This window comes from Scyliorhinus torazame, chromosome 13 (genome assembly GCF_047496885.1).
Source record: "Scyliorhinus torazame isolate Kashiwa2021f chromosome 13, sScyTor2.1, whole genome shotgun sequence".
In the NCBI taxonomy this organism is placed as follows: Eukaryota; Metazoa; Chordata; class Chondrichthyes; order Carcharhiniformes; family Scyliorhinidae; genus Scyliorhinus; species Scyliorhinus torazame.
Genome location: NC_092719.1, coordinates 8,297,753 through 8,313,465, shown reverse-complemented (window position 1 = coordinate 8,313,465; position 15,713 = coordinate 8,297,753). Strand labels below are relative to the sequence as shown.

The 15,713-nt window shown below is 45.1% G+C and overlaps 1 protein-coding gene across 4 annotated transcripts in view; it reads left to right on the top strand.

Annotated features, from left to right (window-relative positions):
* Positions 1–15,713, top strand: part of prkcq (protein kinase C, theta) — a 292,080-nt gene that overhangs the window by 121,279 nt on the left and 155,088 nt on the right. The gene's annotated exons all lie outside the window — the stretch shown is intronic.

The following is a 15,713-nucleotide window of genomic DNA, read 5'->3' as shown; positions in this document are numbered from 1 at the left end:
TAAAGTCTGAACAACCCTAATCGACAGCTGTACCACAGCGAGGCATCGATCTCACTGCTTCGTAAAACAGCCAGATTGTTAATATTGGGAATGATAATGGAAATAAATAAAATTGAAAAATACCAGTTGAAATAAAACATACCAACTGCTATACAAAGGAAATTGGATGCTTTAAATTTCTTCACAGGATGTGGTTCTCACTGGCTAGCGAGGCCAGCATCTGTTGCCCATCCCTAATTGCCCTCGAGAAGGTGGTGGTGAGCTGCCTTCTTGAACCCCTGCAGTCCAGGTGCTGTTGGTACACCCACAGTGCTGTTAGGGAGGGAGTTCCATGATTTTGACCCAGTGACAGTGAAAGAACAGCCATACATTTCCAAGATAGGATGGTGGGTGGCTCAATGGGGAACCTCCAGGTGGTGGTGTTCTCATGTGTCAGCTGCTCTGCTCCTTCTACGTGGTGGAGGTCAGGGGTTTGGAAGGTGCGGTCAAAGGTGCCTTGGTGAGTTGCTGCAGTGTATCTTGTCGATGGTACACATGGCTGTCATTGTGCAAAAGTGGCGGAGGGAGTGAATGTTGAAGGTGTGTATAGAGTGCCAATCAAGGGAACTGTCTTGTCCTGGATGGTGTCGAGTCTCTTGAATGTTGTAAGAGCTGAACTCATCCAGGCAAGTGGAGAGTATTCCATCAGACTCCTGACTTGCGCCTTGTAGGTGGTGGACAGACTTTGGTGAATCTGGAGGTGAGATACACACTGCAGAATTGATCGCCTCTGACCTACTTGGTGGCCACAGTATTTATATGGATTTATATAGTTAGATGTTCACTTTATAGATTCATAGAATGGTTAGGCCAGAAGGACCCTTTAATCTATGGAATTCCTTGCCCAGTGAAGTAGTTGAGGCTCCTTCATTAAATGTTTTTAAGATAAAGGTAGATAGTTTTTTGAGGAATAAAGCGATTAAGGGTTATGGTGTTTGGGCCGGAAAGTGGAGCTGAGTCCACAAAAGATCAGCCATGATCTCATTGAATGGCGGAGCAGGCCCGAGGGGCCAGATGGCCTACTCCTGCTCCTAGTTCTTATGTTTTTATTAAGGAGGCCATTTAACCTGCTGTTTCTGTGCCAATTCTCTGCAAGAGCAATTCACCTAGTGCCCTGCAAAATCTTTCCTCTTCAGATAACCTAATTCTCTTTTGAAAGCCATGACTGACTCTGCTTCCACCACAGTCTCAGACAATGAATACCAGAACCTAACCACTCGCTGTGTAAAAAAGCTTTTCCTCACCTTGCTCGGAATCCTTTGCTAATCAACTTTTCCACCGATGGGAACCCAATCTACTCAACCTAGGCCCTTCATGATTTTGAACACCTCTATCATCTCTCCTCTCGGTCCTCTTTGCGCCAAGGAAAACAGCCCCAATTTCTCCAATCTATCAACCTAACCAGTGTTCCACACCCCTGGGACCATTCTTATGAATCTTTCCTAAAGTCTGGTGCCTCGAGCTGGACACAATACACCAATTGAGGCCAAACCAGTGTTTTGTACAGGTCTATAATAAATTCCTTGCTTTTGCACTTGTTTATAGGATTCCTTTGGTTTTTCTAGCTGCATTCACAATCTCTCCTGCCACTTTCAATGATTTGTGCACATGTATCCCCAGGTACCTCTGCTCCTGCGCCCCTTTTACAATCATACCCTTTATTTTATGATACCTCTCCACATCCTAATTACCAGAATGAATCAGGAAACACTTCTCTGCATTAAATGTCACCTGCCTCTTGTCCACCTGTTCCATCAACTTTTTGAAGTTCTACACTTTCTTCCTCACATTTCACAATGCTGCCGTTTTATTGTCTCTGGGCTCTACTTGTTGCTCTGATCCCACTGCAGTTCCACGGGTCCTCAAAACCACCAACTATGTGCCACTGCAGCCTGGCATTTGCCTCCATTTAAGGGTGCCATGACTTCCACTGATATAGGAGATGACCTTGGTACCGCCACCTGGACCATCACATTTTAAATTTAATTCAATGGTGTGAAAAACATCACTTGGTGATTGCTGGAAAAATCCATCTAAATACAAAGAACAACGGAAAGTACAGCACAGGAAAAGGGCCTTCGGTCCTCCCAAGCCTCCGCCAACCATGCTGCCGTCTAACCTAAAACCGTCTATACTCCCAGGGTCCCTATCCCTCTATTCCCCTCCCATTCATGTATTTGTCAAAGCTCTGCTTAAACATCACTATCGTACCTGCTTACACTACCTCCTCCGGCAACGAGTTCCAGGCTCCCACCACCCTCTTTGTAAAAAGGTTCCCTCGCACATCGCCTCTAAACATTGCCCATCGCACCTTAAACAACATCCCCTAGTAATTGACTCTTCCACCCTTGGGAAAAAGCTTCTGACTATCCACTCTGGCCACGCCCCTCGTAATTTTGTAGACTTCTATCAGGTCGCTCCTCAACCTCCTTTGTTCCAGCGAGAACAAACCGTTTATCCAACCTCTCCTCGTGGTTAATGTTCTCCGCACCAAGCAACATCCTGGTAAACCTCTTCTGCACCCTCTCTAAAGCCGCCACATCCTTCTGGTAGTGTGGCGATCAGAATTCAAAACTATATTTTCAGTGTGGCCTAAGTAAGGTTCTATACAGCTGCAGCATGACTTGCCAATTTTTATACTCAATGCCCCAGCCAATGAAGACAAGCCTGCCATATGTATGCCTTCTTGACTACCTTCACCACCTACGTTGCCACTTTTAGTGACCTGTGGACCTGTACACCCAGATCTCTCTGCCTGTCAATGCTCTGAATGTTCTGCCATTTACAGTATATTTCCTACCTGTATTAGATCTTCCCAAATGCACTATTTACATTTGTCCAGATTAAATACCATCTGCCATCTCTCCGCCCAAGTCTCCAAACAATCCAACCGAATGAGTGTTCCCTATTAATGGAAAGCCACCAGTAAGAAGAGTATGGGCTTCCCATCACCTCTGTCCCACTAAACCTTTGGTTCTGGTTGAAGATTTGTCAGTTCTACTAGCCCATTTATAAAAACTTAAAGTTCTGGCACCAAAATGTAATAACAGGAGCCAAACATCTGGCTGGATCTAGACCCTGGACAATATTCTGGGAACGGATGCATTCCACGTTTCCATTTCTGCAATAATGTCAAACATCTGTTCACTGGATGGTTTACATCAATGGTCCAGTACTTGCAGCAGCAGTAACTATGTCAACATGCATTTTCATTTGAGAAGAAAACATTTCTATAATATCTTGGAACTACATGTTCTGATCCAAAGTTTAATTGAAAAATTTGAATAACCTCAAAACATACCAGTGCAACTCGATGGACCGAATGGCCTCCTTTTGCACTGTAAATTCTTTGATTCAATATGTTTCAATAAACCATCCTTCTGAACCACTCCTTTCAAAAACCTCTTAAATACATCACAGAAAAACAAAATTGTTAAGGTGCAGAAGGAGGCCATGTGGCCCACCCTGTCTGTACCAGCTCTTCAAATGAGCATCATGACTTAATGCCATTCACCTGCCTTTGCCCCATACCCCTGCACATTGTTTCTATTCAAGTAATCATAACGGTAGCACAGTGGCTAGCACTGTTGCTTGCCAGCACCAGTGACTGGATTTGATTTCCAGCTGGGATCACTGTCTGTGCGGAGTCTGCACGTTCTCCCCGTGTCTGTGTGGGTTACCTCCGGGTGCTCTGGTTTCCTCCCACAAGTCCCGAAAGACGTGCTTGTTAGGTGAATTGGACATTCTGATTTCCCCCTCTGTGTACCCGAACAGGCGCCGGAGTGTGGTGACTAGGGGCTTTTCACAGTAACTTCATTGCAGTGTTAATGTAAGCCTACTTGTGATTAAGATTATTATTGATTATTATTGATGCCTTCTTGAATGCCTCAATTGCATCTGCCTTTACCCCCAGACAGTACATCCCAGCCCTGAACTCGCTGTGTGAAAAAGTTTATTCTCACATCACATTTGCTTCTTTTTCAAATCACTTCAACTCTGTGCCCTCTGGGTCTCGATCCTTGTAGGAGGGGGAACAGTTTCCCCTTCCCTAGTCTGTCCAGCCCCCTCATGATTTTCAACATCTCTATCAAATCTCCTCTTTATCCTTCTTCTCTCCAAGGAGAACAGTCCCAACCTCTCCAATCTATCCTCATAACTGAAGTTTCTCATTCTTGGAAACGTTCTTGTAAACCTCTTCTACATTCTCTCCAATGCATCCACATCCTTCCTGTATGTCTTCTTGACCATAATTTAAGTCACCATTCCTTTGCCTTTACCCATTTCCAGTCAATGTCCTAGTTTCTCCTCTGATGGGCTGTTCATTGATGTTATATTATGTGAGGGATACTACACAACTGTAAGTTGTTGCTGTACCTACAAACCTTGGCTTTGAGTTGAGGCCTCTTTGTATCCTTGTTAGTTTGCCTGCGACCTTTAAGCTTGATTCTTCTCAGTGAAAGAAGTGTAACAGAAGTGAAAGACTTTGAAAGCCAGATATCTGAAATGAAACCAGAAATACAGAACACTCAGCAGGTCTTGCAGCATCTGCGGAGGGAGAAACTGACTTAACGTTTCAGGTTGGTGACCTTTTGTCAAAGCTTGAAGGTTGTATGTAAAACTAGTACAGCTCACACACTGCACATGGGGAGTCATGATCAAGGGCTGATCGACTCCAGGTCCTCCATGAGGCAGCAGTGATAACCACTGCACCGCCGTGCTGCCCAGCAGCTTTGGATATTGATAGTGGAGGTGTCGACATTATTTCCATCACTTGGCTGACCAGGAATGTTGCCCACTCTTCCCATCTGCCATTGGCACGTTTCGGAAGGATTTACAGGTTCCAACTCAACCTGTGTTTGGCTATATTTTGAACACACCTTCCTCGGCCTTTCAGTCCTGGCATTTGGGACTTGAACCCAGAGATTCTGGCTCAGAGGCATGGATGCCAACCCCAGCTGTGTCAGATGACCTTCTGAGAGTTCTTGACAGAGCAGATGGTGAGAGACTGTCCCTATTGGTGGAAGAAGGACAGCAGAGGGCACAGACTTTAAATGACTGGCGAAAGAATGAGGAAAAGGTTGTCTGCTTGCGGAATGCACTACCTGAGACTGAGGTGTGGGCAGATTCTTTCAAAGAGGAATTGGAGAAGCACTTGAAGAACGAAATGCAAAGCTCGCAGGAAGGGGCAGGCAAATGGGATTAGCCAAATTGCACTTGCAGAGATCTAGCACATTCAAGACAGACCAAATGGCCTCATTCTGTGCTGTGATGAATCTACTGACTGTTCCACTTTTATGAATTGAATTCCATCTGAATAATTTTCATAGAGTCAGCAATGTAGAGAGTAAAATAAATAATCATAGCTTGACATGGGCACCTATTGTAGAATTGGGAACACAGCGGATTAAGGGAGGGAATATTACCATCCATACTCCTTTTAAAAAGCTCTGGCTTGGAGGAGTTACCACTCCCGAAGGTGTGGGGAAGGTGAATTGGAAACGGGAGGCCTCTTATCATCTGCCAGGGACCAGGCTGCTTTAGTCTTGTGTGTTAATTCAACTCTCGTGCATTGTCAGTCTCTGTAATATGTCACGGCCAGTCCACAGCCCTTCCTCCCATTCCCAGGCACGTGAACAGGGCTCACTGTTTCAATTCAATATTTCTCAATGTAAATGTCATTTTCACCTTGCCCTCTCCTCCGTTCTGCTCGAATCTAATCATTGTGCACTTGGACAAAGGCATTCCGCTGGTTGTTGGATTAAGTAGATCAGTAAGACACAGTTCCCCAAGGTTGTCTTCGTAGCAGAGGATGTCAATGTTTTTCAGGTGGGTAATTATTATTGTTGGTGGGGGAGGGGCATCAGCAGGAGGACACACCTCCATCCTCAGGGCAGCAGCTCGTGCATTCGAATGTTCTCCTGACCTCAACAGGGCCAAGCAGGCCCAAGGACTGTGAGGGTGGCGTCAATTCTTAAAGTGGAATATTGCAGTTTCACCAGAGGAGAAAGAGCCAAAGAAACAAGAGGCAGGGTTGTGAAATGTTTTCGTTCAATGGCCTCCACAGGGAGTCACCTGCTTTTGGACACAATAAAATAGGAAACGGAAACAGGAGCAGGCCATGTGACCTACAGCAACAATATCATAGGCTGATCTTCAAGCTCAATCTGCCTTTCCACCCAACACTTTAGAGTTCAAGAATCTATCGACCTCAGCATGGGATATATTCAATGACTGAACATGGACAACCCTCTGCGGCAAAAAGCTTCAAAGATTCACAATCCTGTGATAAAGGCATTTCTCAATGTCCCACTCTGAAACAGCCAACCTCTCCTCCTGAGACAATGCCCTCTTGTCCTACACTCTCCATCCAAGAGAGACAGCCTTTCCACATCTACACTTTCAAGCCCTTTTGCAATCTTATTTGTTTCAATGTGATCACCTCTCATTTTTCTCAACGTTAGAGGGTATGAGCTTATTCGACTCGATCGCTTCTCACGGAGGTAGTCCTGTCATGACAGGAATCCACGTTCACTGCAGAGCAGGTTCGAGGGGCCATGTGCTCTTATTCCTCCGATATCTTAATTTCTTATGAATCTGTCTAGACTTCCTTTGTTGCACAGTTTCTGAGGCGGGAGACCCAAACAATACTGGCGAGGTCTCACCAAAGCCCTATAGAATTTCAGCAAGACCATTGTGACTACCAGTGTAAACCACACTTTCTTTGTTCCATTTTTGATGCTTTCTCTCCCCTTTTTCTTATGGTGGTTGCCAAAATTCAACTGCAACCCAAGAGATTATGGGGGGAATTTAACCAGGTGGGGTGGGGGGAGAGGGGTGAGGATATACCCCTGGAATAAATGTCAGTGCTACGTCGGCTGACCTTCATGAACTCTGGACAGCCTTGAAATGAAAATGAAAATCGCTCATTGTCACAAGCAGGCTTCAAATGAAGTTACTGTGCAAAGCCCCTAGTCGCCACATTCCGGCGCCTGTTTGGGGAGGCTGGTGAGGAGGTGCTGGAGGTCCTGTCCTCGAGAACTGCCAGCCAGTCAAATTGGCAGGCAGCTCCAGCAGTTCCAGAATTGAGTAGTGGAGCTCCTGGAACTGCAAGCAGGCCCTGGGATAATACCACCATGGCGTGCGAACCCAGGTAAGTCTGGGGTTCTGAATGGGGGTGGGATCAGGGAGCCTGGGGCTGGTGACGGAGCAGTCTTTGGGTTGTGAGAACAAAGCGGGAGTAACATTGGGGCGGTGGTGCCCCCAATATGCACCAGGGTACCTCCAAAATGATGTGTCCCTAGTTGTACTTCCCACCTTTTCAACAAAGCAGTTTACAAAAATGGTCTTATGACACCTGGCGGCCAATCCACGTCAATCATATTATAGCATGGGCTGAGGGCAGCATGGTAGCACAGTGGTTAGCACTGTTTCTTCACAGCGCCAGGGTCCCAGGTTCGATTCCCGCTTGGGGCACTGTCTGTGCGGAGTCTGTACGTTCTCCCCGTGTCTGCGTGGGTTTCCTCCGGGTGCTCCGGTTTCCTCCCACAAGTCCCGAAAGAAGTGCTGTTAGGTGAATTGGACATTCTGTATTCTCCCTCAGTGTGCCCGAACAGGCACCGACCGGAGTGTGGTGACTAGGGGCTTTTCACAGTAACTTCATTGCAGTGTTAATGTAAGCCTGCTTGTGACACTAATACAGATTATTATTAATATTCAGGTTATTTGGCTTGTTCACCGGCTCAATTGTCCATTTTTTCTAAATGCCGGGCAGGCTGCAGATTTAAGTATCCACCAGCCTATTGTTTTATGTTGAACGGTTATACAGTGAATGGTAGAACCCTCAAGAGTATTGAAAGTCAAAGAGATCTAGGAGTACAGGTCCACAGATCACTGAAAGGGGCTACACAGGTGGAGAAGGTCGTCGAGAAGGCATACGGCATGCTTGCCTTCATTGGCCGGGGCATTGAGTATAAGAATTGGCAAGTCATGTTGCAGCTGTATAGAACCTTAGTTAGGCCACACTTGGAGTATAGTGTTCAATTCTGGTCGCCACACTACCAGAAGGATGTGGAGGCTTTAGAGAGGGTGCAGAAGAGATTTACCAGAATGTTGCCTGGTATGGAGGGCATAAGCTATGAGGAGCGATTGAATAAACTCGGTTTGTTCTCACTGGAACGAAGGAGGTTGAGGGGCGACCTGATAGAGGTATACAAAATTATGAGGGGCATAGACAGAGTGGATAGTCAGAGGCTTTTCCCCAGGGTAGTGGGGTCAATTACTAGGGGGCATAGGTTTAAGGTGAGAGGGGCAAAGTTTAGAGTAGATGTACGAGGCAAGTTTTTTACGCAGAGGGTAGTGGGTGCCTGGAACTCACTACCGGAGGAGGTAGTGGAAGCAGGGACGATAGGGACATTTAAGGGGCATCTTGACAAATATATGAATAGGATGGGAATAGAAGGATACGGACCCAGGAAGTGTAGAAGATTGTAGTTTAGTCGGGCAGTATGGTCGGCACGGGCTTGGAGGGCCGAAGGGCCTGTTCCTGTGCTGTACATTTCTTTGTTCTTTGTTCTTTGTTGGGTCGGGGGGGGAGGCAGTGGGATAGCCACCCACCATAATTTACTTGCCCCGCTCCCCTGCTGAAAACAGTCCTGGCCATGAACTCCAGCCCCTTGTGAACTGCTTCTGTTAGAAGAGCTTTTGGTGGGTTCACGGCTGCACAGCAGAGCACAGAGAATGCGTAATAATGGCATCCTGCACCTCAGAGTATTGAAGAAATTTAACCAGATCTCCTAACAGAAAATGTTATTGATTGTTTTAATCAAAACTTGGGTCAAGCAGCATCAACAAACAGAGTATTGAAAAATAAAAAAACCATGATCACACAATTCTGGCCGGCACAGTGGTTACACAGCTGCCTCTCAGCTCCAGGGACCCAGGTTCGATTCTGACCTCGGGTGACTGTCTGTGTTTGGACGTTCGCCCTGTCTGTGTGGGTTTCCTCCGGGTGCTCCGACTTCCTCCCACATCCCAAAGATGTGCAGGTTAGGTGAATTGACGACACTAAATTGGTTTCCAAAGGTTAAGTGGGATTACAGGATAGGGCAGGGGGATTGGGCCTAGGTAGGGTGCTCTATCGGAGGGGGCTAGTACAGACCCGATGGGTTGAATGACTTCCTTCTGCACTGTAGGGATTCTATGATTCTATTCTAATTCAGCCACTAACTGTACCACTCAGTGCACTCTGTGTTGGACATCCCCTGGATTAATTCCAACTGTGTTACATCAGCTGATTGTAGCAGAATGGTGCTATGACTGGCCTTGTTGGTTTTCTTCCAGGGCTCTCAGTCCCAAGTGCTATAAAAAGTGTGCAGTCAGCTGAGACCACTGTTGACCTTAGCTACCCCGCCATCGCAATCCAATAGCCAGCTAACACTCACTGTCGAGGATCGCATTGACTACTAGATTGGCGACGCAGATGGCGGAACAAGTGAGGCCTTAAAGAGCAGGAGACGCGAGGGGGCTTTCCTTTGGAAGTTATTTGAAGAGATGTTGTAATTACCCCATTCCAGGAGGTGTGGCAGCCAGTTCTTTAATTATCATCAGACATCATCAATTAAATAATTTGGCGCAAACCTCTAAGCATGATCAGAGGAGCACACCTGCGCATTTTTTTCAAAAGTAAACACGGCCGTTTCAAACACCATGCAGGAAGTAAGCTAACCACTAACTACAAGCTAGAATACAGGAAGCCTCGATAATGACATGGTATGTTCTTAACTGTGTCATCATGATGGCTGTGTGCAGGTCTTTATCCGATTAAAATCTGCCATAGCGTTTAATTATGCAAACCACTGAATAAAGTTGGAGTTGTTTTTCATTTGGTTATCCAGTTTTCCCTCTCATTTTGACGATTGACAGTTTAAATCTACTCTGTGCCAATCATGTACAGAGTCGAAATAACATTGACAACACTTGTAAAAGACAAAGCCGCTTCATGTCAACCCATAAGCGTTTGATGCCAAATTTGAGAGTGTGAAGGTCTAGTTCAAGACAGGGCAAATGCTAATTCAGTATCATTCCCGAGGCAATGATCTAAATGGCCTACACATGGAATCATAGAATTCCTGGAATACTTTTATCTTTGCTTAGTTGTATTAATTAGAGTCATTTAACCTCAAAAAAGCAAAAAGTACATTTTTAACAAAGAGACCGAGTTCTTTAGATATTTGAATTACTGACATTGAAATCTCGACATCTCATTTGTTTGCTTACTCAAATAGGCAGTGTTGTTGGGGTGAGGGTCTTTTGGTCCTGTTCAACCCCCAAGATTGGCAAAATCAATCAGGCATTGTTGTGTTCCTTGTTTTAGAACATAGAACATTACAGCGCAGTACAGGCCCTTCGGCCCTCGATGTTGCGCCGACCTGTGAAACCACTCTAAAGCCCATTTACACTGTTCCCTTATCGTCCATATGTCTATCCAATGACCATTTGAATGCCCTTAGTGTTGGCGAGTCCACTACTGTTGCAGGCAGGGAATTCCACGCCCACTACTCTGAGTAAAGAACCTACCTCTGACTATATCTATCTCCCCTCAATTTAAAGCTATGTCCCATCGTGCTAGACATCACCATCCGAGGAAAAAGGCTCTCACTGTCCACCCTATCCAATCCTCTGATCATCTTGTATGCCCCAATTAAGTCACCTCTTAACCTTCTCTCTAACGAAAACAGCCTCAAATCCCTCAGCCTTTCCTCATAAGATCTTCCCTCCATACCAGGCAACATTCTGGTAAATCTCCTCTGCACCCTTTACAATGCTTCCACATCCTGCCTATAATGCGGCAACCAGAATTGCATGCAATACTCCAAATGCGGCCGCACCAGAGTTTTGTACAGCTGCAACATGACCTCATGGCTCCGAAACTCAATCCCTCTACCAATAAAAGCTAACACACCGTACGCCTTCTTAGCAACCCTCTCAACCTGGGTGGCAACTTTCAGGGATCTATGTACATGGACACCGAGATCTCTCTGCTCATCCACACTGCCAAGAATCTTACTATTTGCCCAGTACTCTGTCTTCCTGTTATTCCTTCCAAAATGAATCACCTCACACTTTTCTGCATTAAACTCCATTTGCCACCTCTCAGCCCAGCGCTGCAGCTTATTTATGTCCCACTGTAACTTGTAACATCCTTCCGCACTGTCCACAACTCCACCGACTTTAGTGTCATCCTCAAATTTACTCACCCATCCTTCTACGCCCTCCTCCAGGTCATTTATAAAAATTACAAACAGCAGTGGCCCCGAAACAGATCCTTGTGGTACACCACTAGTAACTGGACTCCAGTCTGAACCTTTCCCATCAACCACCACCCTTTGTCTTCTTCCAGCTAGCCAATTACTGATCCAAACTGTTAAATCATCCTGAATCCCATGCCTCCGTATTTTCTGCAGTAGCCTACCGTGGGGAACCTTATCAAACACTTTACTGAAATCCCTATACACCACATCAACTGCTTTACCCTCATCCACCTGTTTGGTCACCTTCTCAAAGAACTCAAGAAGATTTGTGAGGTACGACCTACCCTTCACAAAACCATGTTGACTATCTCTAATCAAATTATTCCTTTCCAGATGATTATACATCCCATCTCTTATAAACCTTTCCAAGATTTTGCCCACAACATAAGTAAGACTCACTGGTCTATAGTTACGGGGTTGTCTCTCCTCCCCTTCTTGAACAAGGGGACAACATTTGCTATCCTCCAGCCTTCTGGCACTATTCCTGTAGACAAAGATAACTTCAAGATCAAAGCCAAAGGCTCAGCAATCTCCTCCCTAGCTTCCCAGAGAATCCTAGGATAAATCCCATCCAGCCCAGGGGACTTATCTATTTTCACACTTTCCAGAATTGCTAACAACTCCTCCTTATGAACCTCAAGCCCTTCTAGTCTAGTAGCCTGAATCTCAGTATTCTCCTCGACAATATTGTCTTTTTCCTGTGTGAATACTGACGAAAAATATTCATTTAGCACCTCTCCTATCTCCTCGGACTCCACGCACAACTTCCCACTACTGTCCTTGACTGGTCCTACTCTTACCCTTGTCATTCTTTTATTCCTGACATATCTATAGAAAGCTTTAGGGTTACCCTTGGACTTACCTGTCAAAGACTTCTCATGTCCCCTCCTGGCTCTTCTTAGCTCTCTCTTTAGGACCTTCCTAGCTAACTTGTAACTCTTGAGCGCCCTAACTGAACCTTCATGTCTCATCTTTACATAAGGCTCCTTCTTCCTCTTGACAAGTGTTTCGACTGATTTAGTAAACCACGGTTCCCTTGCTCGACCACTTCCTCCCTGCCTGACAGGTACATACTTATCAAGGACACGCAGTAGCTGTTCCTTGAACAAGCTCCACATTTCCATTGTGCCCATCCCCTGCTGTTTTCTTCTCCATCCGATGCATCCTAAGTCTTGCCTCATCGCATCATAATTGCCTTTCCCCCAGATATAACTCTTGCCCTGCGGTATATACCTATCCCTTCCCATCACTAAAGTAAAGGTAATCGAATTGTGGTCACTATCACCAAAGTGCTCACCTACCTCCAAATCTAACACCTGGCCTGGTTCATTACCCAGTACCAAATCCAATGTGGTCTCGCCTCTTGTTGGCCTATCTACATACTGTGTCAAGAAACCCTCCTGCACACATTGGACAAAAACGGACCCATCTAAAGTACTCAAACTATAGCTTTTCCAGTCAATATTTGGAAAGTTAAAGTCCCCCATAACAACTACCCTGTTGCTTTCGCTCCTATCCAGAATCATCTTTGCAACCCTTGTTTTAGTTCTTTCAGGATGGTGAAGGCTGTAGTGCTAACAAAGAACAGAAAGCAGTGATTAACAAACACAGCCAATTTATTACACTACACTGAATTAGATTCAAACATATTACTCAGGAATTAGTTAAGTAAAGAAAATAGAAACTTGCCTTTATATACAGTCAAAACCTTTTTAAAAATTTAAATGATTTGAAAGCACTAATTTGCTTAGCTCTAACTTTATGTGTGTTTTATCTTGCTCAATTTAAATTATTGGCTGATTGGAGTTTTCTTAGTGCAAAGCAACTGGATCATCAGAAATTGACAACATCACCTTTGTTGGCCTTTCAAAAACATCTCACTGATGTTCACCCACAATTAGTACTCCGAAGTGAAATTACCTATTGCTGTTTCCTCTATTGATTTTAAGAGTTTAGAAGGGGACATGGAATTGGCTTGCCAATAAGTGGACAAGCGCAGCAACCATTTTGTACACAGCAAGATCCCACAAATCGAGGTCAGAGAAATGCCAATCGATCTGCTGTTACTTGTTGGATGAGTCAGGCTTGCTGATGGAAACCCAGGAGAACGCTCTAGGCTCCTTCACATAGTGTCATGGGGTCCTTAAAGCATTCAGTGAACCATCATACAGAAGAAATGACTAGGTGTGTGGATGAGAACAATACATTTGACGTAGTCGTTTTGGACTTCAGCAAGTCTTTTGACAAGGTCCACATGGGAGACTGATAGTGATAGTAAGAGCCCATGGGATCCAAGGAAATTTGGCAAATTGGATGGAGAATTGGCTGAGTGGCAGGAATCAGAGGGTGATGGGGTCCCACTGGGATCAGTATTGAGGCCCTTGCTGTTTGTGGTTTACAGGGGAAGCAGTGGTGTGGTATTGTCGTACAGTAATTCAGAGATGCAGGCTAATGCTCTGGGGTCCCAGGTTCGAGCCCCGCAATGGCAGATGGTGAAATTTGAATTCAATAAAAATCTGGAATTAAAAGTCTAATGATGACCATAAAAAAACCATCTGGTTCATTGATGTCCTTTAGGGAAGGAAATCTGCCGTTCTTACCCAGTCTGGCCCGAATGTGATTCCTGAACCCATACAGCAATGCAGTTGACTCTTAATTTCCCCCCATTAAAGTGGCCCAGCAAGCGATCCAGTTCAGGGGCAATGAAGGAGGGGCAACAATGCGATGCCCACATCCGAAGAACATATTCTTAAAAATATATAAATGATTTAGATATAAATGCAGAGGGATTGATCGATAAGTGTGTGGATGATATGGAAATTGACGGGGTGGTAAATAATGAGGAGGATAGCCTTATATTGCAGGAGAATATAAACAGACTGGTCAGATGGGCTGACCAGTGACAAATGGAATTTAATCCAGATAAATGTGAGGCGCTGCACCTGGGCAGGACAAACAAGGCAAGGGAAAACATGATAACCGGCTGGACCCTGGGAAGCACCGAGGATCAGAAGGACCTTGGTGTGCTTGTACACCGGTCTCTTAAGGTAGCAGGGCAAGTGGATATAGTGGTTAAGAAGGCATATGGTATCCTTGCCTTTATTAGCCGAGGTATAGAGTTTAGGAGCAGTGACGTTATGCTGGAACTGTATAAACGTTGGTTAGGCCACAGCTACAGCATTGTGTGCAGTTCTGGAATCCACATTATCGGAGGGATGTGGTAGCACAGGAAAGGGTGGAGAGGAGATTTACCAGAATGTTGCCTGGGCTGGAGAGTTTTAGCTAGGAAGAGAGATTGGATAGAATGGGATTGTTTTCCTTGGCACAGAAGAGACTGAGGGGGGACACGATTGAGATGTATAAAATTATGAGGGGCGCAGTCAGAGTAGACGGAAGAAACTTTTTCCCCTTGGCGGAGGGATCACTGACCAGGGGGCATAGATTTAAGGTGAGGGGCAGGAGGTTTAAAGGGGATGAGGAGGGAAAACCTTTTCACCCAGAGGGTGGTGGGAGTTTGGAACTCGCTGCCTGAGGTGGTGGAGGCAGATACTCTCACATTTCCCCAATGAGACATTGGCAGAGTCCAACATAGACAACATACTTGGATTCTGCTCATTGTGCCAAAATTCCGGCGGGAAACCAACTGAGCCTTTCGGGAATTTCATGGCCAATGTCTTTGGCTCTGCACATCGTCCATAGAAAGCACCAGTCCAGCCAGCAAACCAAAGAGAAAAAGCATTTAAATGTTCCTCGCGCATTCAAACATTAATTAGAATATCAGATCATGGGAAAAAGTATCAAGATTTGAGGAACTCTAATGGTTCAGCAAATGGTTTGGAAAGAATTAAATTCCTGGACAATTTAATATTGATATTGCAATTTGCACTCATTGTTATTAACGTCAATTTCCAAGCCTTTAAATCCACCCTTTGTGTCATCGCATCCCTACATGATGATTCAGCTTATCTTTTCAAACGCCATTGTGTTTTTCCCCACGATTTGAAGACTTCACGTAGGTTACAAAAAAAAATCATTCCGTGCAGATTCTTCTTCACTTAGAAGCAAAAGAGAAAAAGTTGCATTTATGTGGCGTCCTTTGAGAACTCAGGGTGTTTCATAGCGTTTTGTAGCCAATGGGAAAGTCTTGAAATGTAACTTCTGTCATAAAGTAGGAATCATGACCGCCCATTTGTGCACAAGACCTTCCCATCATAATGAAATAATGGCAAAGTTTTTTTTTAAGCATTCGTGGCCAAAGAATGAATATTATCCAAGTATTGGGGAAGCGCTGCCCATCTATGAATATAGTGCAAGGGAATGCGTCTGAGAGGACAGACGGACACTCAGTTTAAGCTGAAGGTCAGC